We start from the raw sequence: 7,103 nt of genomic DNA on the forward strand, positions 1-7,103 counted from the left end.
TTTATTAAATTGTATTTATGTTGTTTTAACATATGCTTTATTAAATTGTATTTATGTTGTTTTGTCCTATGCTTTATTAAATTGTATTTATGTTGTTTATCCTATGCTTTATTAAATTGTATTTATGTTGTTTTATCCTATGCTTTATTAAATTGTATTTATGTTGTTTTGTCCTATGCTTTATTAAATTGTATTTATGTGGTTTTATCCTATGCTTTATTAAATTGTATTTCTGTGGTTTTATCCTATGCTTTATTAAATTATATTTATGTGGTTTTATCATATGCTTTATTAAATTGTATTTATGTGGTTTAATCATATGCTTTATTAAATAGTATTAATGTTGTTTAATCCTATGCTTTATTAAATTGTATTTATGTTGTTTTATCCTATGCTTTATTAAATTGTATTAATGTTGTTTTATCCTATGCTTTATTAAATTGTATTTATGTTGTTTTATCCTATGCTTTATAAATTGTATTTATGTTGTTTTATCCTATGCTTTATTAAATTGTATTTATGTTGTTTTATCCTATGCTTTATTAAATTGTATTTATGTTGTTTTAACCTATGTTTTATTAAATTGTATTCATGTTGTTTTATCTTATGCTTTACAAAATTATATTCATGTTGTTTTATCTTATGCTTTATGAAATTGTATTTATGTTGTTTTAACATATGCTTTATTAAATTGTATTTATGTTGTTTTATCCTATGCTTTATTAAATTGTATTTATGTTGTTTTAACCTATGCTTTATTAAATTGTAATTATGTTGTTTTAACCTATGCTTTATTAAATTGTATTTATGTTGTTTTATCCTATGCTTTATTAAATTGTATTTATGTTGTTTTATCCTATGCTTTAATAAATTGTATTTATGTTGTTTTATCCTATGCTTTATTAAATTGTATTTATGTTGTTTTATCCTATGCTTTATTAAATTGTATATATGTTGTTTTATCCTATGCTTTATTAAATTGTATTTATGTTATTTTATCCTATGCTTTATTAAATTGTATTTATGTTTTTTTAACCTATGCTTTATTAAATTGTATTTATGTTGTTTTATCCTATGCTTTATTAAATTGTATTTATGTTGTTTTAACCTATGCTTTATTAAATTGTATTTATGTTGTTTTATCCTATGCTTTATTAAATTGTATTGATGTTGTTTTATCCTATGCTTTATTACATATTATTTATGTTGTTTTATCCTATGCTTCATTAAACTGTATTTATGTTGTTTTGTCCTATGCTTTATTAAATTGTATTTATGTTGTTTTATCCTATGCTTTATTAAACTGTATTTATGTTGTTTTATCCTAAGCTTTATTAACTTGTATTTATGTTGTTTTAACCTACGCTTTATTTAATGGTATTCATGTTGTTTTATCTTATGCTTTATTAAATTGTATTTATGTTGTTTAAACATATGCTTAATTAAATTGTATTTATGTTGTTTTGTCCTATGCTTTATTAAATTGTATTTATGTTGTTTATCCTATGCTTTATTAAATTGTATTTATGTTGTTTTATCCTATGCTTTTATTAAACTGTATTTATGTTGTTTTAAACTATGCTTTATTAAATTGTATTTATGTTGTTTTAACCTATGCTTTATTAAATTGTATTCATGTTCTTTTATCCTATGCTTTATTAAATTGTATTTATGTTGTTTTGTCCTATGCTTTATTAAATTGTATTTATGTTGTTTATCCTATGCTTTATTAAATTGTATTTATGTTGTTTTATCCTATGCTTTATTAAATTGTATTTATGTTGTTTTGTCCTATGCTTTATTAAATTGTATTTATGTGGTTTTATCCTATGTTTTATTAAATTGTATTTCTTTGGTTTTATCCTATGCTTTATTAAATTGTATTTATGTTGTTTTAACCTATGCTTTATTAAATTGTATTTATGTTGTTTTGTCCTATGCTTTATTAAATTGAATGTATGTTGTTTTAACCTATGCTTTATTAAAATGTATTTATGTTGTTTTATCCTATGCTTTATTAAATTGTATTTATGTTGTTTTATCCTATGCTTTATTAAATTGTATTTATGTTGTTTTATCCTATGCTTTATTAAATTGTATTTATGTTGTTTTATCCTATGCTTTATTAAATTTTATTTATGTTGTTTTATCCTATGCTTTATTAAATTGTATTTATGTTGTTTTATCCTATGCTTTTATTAAACTGTATTTATGTTGTTTTAAACTATGCTTTATTAAATTGTATTTATGTTGTTTTAACCTATGCTTTATTAAATTGTATTCATGTTCTTTTATCCTATGCTTTATTAAATTGTATTTATGTTGTTTTATCCTATGCTTTATTAAATTGTATTTATGTTGTTTTGACCTATGCTTTACTAAATTGTATTTATGTTGTTTTATCCTATGCTTTATTAAATTGAATTTATGTTGTTTTATCCTATGCTTTATTAAATTGTATATATGTTGCTTTAACATATGCTTTATTAAATTGTATTTATGTTGTTTTAGCCTATGCTTTATTAAATTGTATTTATGTTGTTTTAACCTATGCTTTACTAAATTGTATATATGTTGTTTTATCGTATGCTTTATTAAATTGTATTTATGTTGTTTTATCCTATGCTTTATTAAATTGAATTCATGTTGTTTCATCCTATGCTTTATTAAATTGTATTTATGTTGTTTTGTCCTATGCTTTATTAAATTGTATTTATGTTGTTTTATCCTAAACTTTATTAAATTGTATTTATGTTGTTTTATCCTATGCTTTATTAAATTGTATTTATGTTGTTTTATCCTATGCTTTATTAACTTGTATTTATGTTGTTTTAACCTCTGCTTTATTACATGGTATTCATATTGTTTTATCTTATGCTTTACTAAATTGTATTCATGTTGTTTTATCTTATGCTTTATTAAATTGTATTTATGTTGTTTTAACATATGCTTTATTAAATTGTATTTATGTTGTTTTGTCCTATGCTTTATTAAATTGTATTTATGTTGTTTATCCTATGCTTTATTAAATTGTATTTATGTTGTTTTATCCTATGCTTTATTAAATTGTATTTATGTTGTTTTGTCCTATGCTTTATTAAATTGTATTTATGTGGTTTTATCCTATGCTTTATTAAATTGTATTTCTGTGGTTTTATCCTATGCTTTATTAAATTGTATTTATTTTGTTTTAACTTATGCTTTATTAAATTGTATTTATGTTGTTTTGTCCTATGCTTTATTAAATTGAATTTATGTTGTTTTAACCTATGCTTTATTAAAATGTATTTATGTTGTTTTATCCTATGCTTTATTAAATTGTATTTATGTTGTTTTATCCTATGCTTTATTAAATTGTATTTATGTTGTTTTATCCTATGTTTTATTAAATTTTATTTATGTTGTTTTATCCTATGCTTTATTAAATTGTATTTATGTTGTTTTATCCTATGCTTTATTAAATTGTATTTATGTTGTTTTATCCTATGATTTATTAAATTATATTTATGTGGTTTTATCATATGCTTTATTAAATTGTATTTATGTGGTTTAATCATATGCTTTATTAAATAGTATTAATGTTGTTTAACCCTATGCTTTATTAAATTGTATTTATGTTGTTTTATCCTATGCTTTATTAAATTGTATTAATGTTGTTTTATCCTATGCTTTATTAAATTGTATTTATGTTGTTTTATCCTATGCTTTATAAATTGTATTTATGTTGTTTTATCCTATGCTTTATTAAATTGTATTTATGTTGTTTTATCCTATGCTTTATTAAATTGTATTTATGTTGTTTTAACCTATGTTTTATTAAATTGTATTCATGTTGTTTTATCTTATGCTTTACAAAATTATATTCATGTTGTTTTATCTTATGCTTTATGAAATTGTATTTATGTTGTTTTATCCTATGCTTTATTAAATTGTATTTATGTTGTTTTATCCTACGCTTTATTAAATTGTATTTATGTTGTTTTATCCTATGCTTTATTAAATTTTATTTATGTTGTTTTATCCTATGCTTTATTAAATTGTATTTATGTTGTTTTATCCTATGCTTTTATTAAACTGTATTTATGTTGTTTTAAACTATGCTTTATTAAATTGTATTTATGTTGTTTTAACCTATGCTTTATTAAATTGTATTCATGTTCTTTTATCCTATGCTTTATTAAATTGTATTTATGTTGTTTTATCCTATGCTTTATTAAATTGTATTTATGTTGTTTTGACCTATGCTTTACTAAATTGTATTTATGTTGTTTTATCCTATGCTTTATCAAATTGAATTTATGTTGTTTTATCCTATGCTTTATTAAATTGTATATATGTTGCTTTAACATATGCTTTATTAAATTGTATTTATGTTGTTTTAGCCTATGCTTTATTAAATTGTATTTATGTTGTTTTAACCTATGCTTTACTAAATTGTATTCATGTTGTTTTATCGTATGCTTTATTAAATTGTATTTATGTTGTTTTATCCTATGCTTTATTAAATTGTATTGATGTTGTTTTATCCTATGCTTTATTACATAGTATTTATGTTGTTTCATCCTATGCTTTAATAAATTGTATTTATGTTGTTTTGTCCTATGCTTTATTAAATTGTATTTATGTTGTTTTATCCTATGCTTCATTAAACTGTATTTATGTTGTTTTATCCTAAGCTTTATTAAATTGTATTTATGTTGTTTTATCCTATGCTTTATTAAATTGTATTTATGTTGTTTTAACCTATGCTTTATTAAAATGTATTTATGTTGTTTTATCCTATGCTTTATTAAATTGTATTTATGTTGTTTTATCCTATGCTTTATTAAATTGTATTTATGTTGTTTTATCCTATGCTTTATTAAATTTTATTTATGTTGTTTTATCCTATGCTTTATTAAATTGTATTTATGTTGTTTTATCCTATGCTTTTATTAAATTGTATATATGTTGCTTTAACATATGCTTTATTAAATTGTATTTATGTTGTTTTAGCCTATGCTTTATTAAATTGTATTTATGTTGTTTTAACCTATGCTTTACTAAATTGTATATATGTTGTTTTATCGTATGCTTTATTAAATTGTATTTATGTTGTTTTATCCTATGCTTTATTAAATTGAATTTATGTTGTTTCATCCTATGCTTTATTAAATTGTATTTATGTTGTTTTGTCCTATGCTTTATTAAATTGTATTTATGTTGTTTTATCCTAAACTTTATTAAATTGTATTTATGTTGTTTTATCCTATGCTTTATTAAATTGTATTTATGTTGTTTTATCCTATGCTTTATTAACTTGTATTTATGTTGTTTTAACCTCCGCTTTATTACATGGTATTCATGTTGTTTTATCTTATGCTTTACTAAATTGTATTCATGTTGTTTTATCTTATGCTTTATTAAATTGTATTTATGTTGTTTTAACATATGCTTTATTAAATTGTATTTATGTTGTTTTGTCCTATGCTTTATTAAATTGTATTTATGTTGTTTATCCTATGCTTTATTAAATTGTATTTATGTTGTTTTATCCTATGCTTTATTAAATTGTATTTATGTTGTTTTGTCCTATGCTTTATTAAATTGTATTTATGTGGTTTTATCCTATGCTTTATTAAATTGTATTTCTGTGGTTTTATCCTATGCTTTATTAAATTGTATTTATTTTGTTTTAACTTATGCTTTATTAAATTGTATTTATGTTGTTTTGTCCTATGCTTTATTAAATTGAATTTATGTTGTTTTAACCTATGCTTTATTAAAATGTATTTATGTTGTTTTATCCAATGCTTTATTAAATTGTATTTATGTTGTTTTATCCTATGCTTTATTAAATTGTATTTATGTTGTTTTAACCTATGTTTTATTAAATTGTATTCATGTTGTTTTATCTTATGCTTTACAAAATTATATTCATGTTGTTTTATCTTATGCTTTATGAAATTGTATTTATGTTGTTTTAACACATGCTTTATTAAATTGTATTTATGTTGTTTTATCCTATGCTTTATTAAATTGTATTTATGTTGTTTTAACCTATGCTTTATTAAATTGTAATTATGTTGTTTTAACCTATGCTTTATTAAATTTTATTTATGTTGTTTTATCCTATGCTTTATTAAATTGTATTTATGTTGTTTTATCCTATGCTTTATTAAATTGTATTTATGTTGTTTTAACCTATGTTTTATTAAATTGTATTCATGTTGTTTTATCTTATGCTTTACAAAATTATATTCATGTTGTTTTATCTTATGCTTTATGAAATTGTATTTATGTTGTTTTAACATATGCTTTATTAAATTGTATTTATGTTGTTTTATCCTATGCTTTATTAAATTGTATTTATGTTGTTTTAACCTATGCTTTATTAAATTGTAATTATGTTGTTTTAACCTATGCTTTATTAAATTGTATTCATGTTATTTTAACCTATGCTTTATTAAATTGTATTTATGTTGTTTTATCCTATGCTTTATTAAATTGTATTTATGTTGTTTTATCCTATGCTTTATTAAATTGTATTTATGTTGTTTTGTCCTATGCTTTATTAAATTGTATTCATGTGGTTTTATCCTATGCTTTATTAAATTGCATTTCTTTGGTTTTATCCTATGCTTTATTAAATTGTATTTATATTGTTTTAACCTATGCTTTATTAAATTGTATTTATGTTGTTTTATCCTATGCTTTATTAAATTGTATATATGTTGTTTTATCCTATGCTTTATTAAATTGTATTTATGTTATTTTATCCTATGCTTTATTAAATTGTATTCATGTTATTTTAACCTATGCTTTATTAAATTGTATTTATGTTGTTTTATCCTATGCTTTATTAAATTGTATTTATGTTGTTTTAACCTATGCTTTATTAAATTGTATTTATGTTGTTTTATCCTATGCTTTATTAAATTGTATTGATGTTGTTTTATCCTATGCTTTATTACATATTATTTATGTTGTTTTATCCTATGCTTCATTAAACTGTATTTATGTTGTTTTGTCCTATGCTTTATTAAATTGTATTTATGTTGTTTTATCCTATGCTTTATTAAACTGTATTGATGTTGTTTTATCCTAAGCTTTATTAAATTGTA

The sequence above is a fragment of the Phyllobates terribilis genome, unplaced genomic scaffold (assembly GCF_046119375.1).
Source record: "Phyllobates terribilis strain yellow unplaced genomic scaffold, ASM4611937v1 Scaffold_83__1_contigs__length_6671269, whole genome shotgun sequence".
Lineage (NCBI taxonomy): Eukaryota > Metazoa > Chordata > Amphibia > Anura > Dendrobatidae > Phyllobates > Phyllobates terribilis.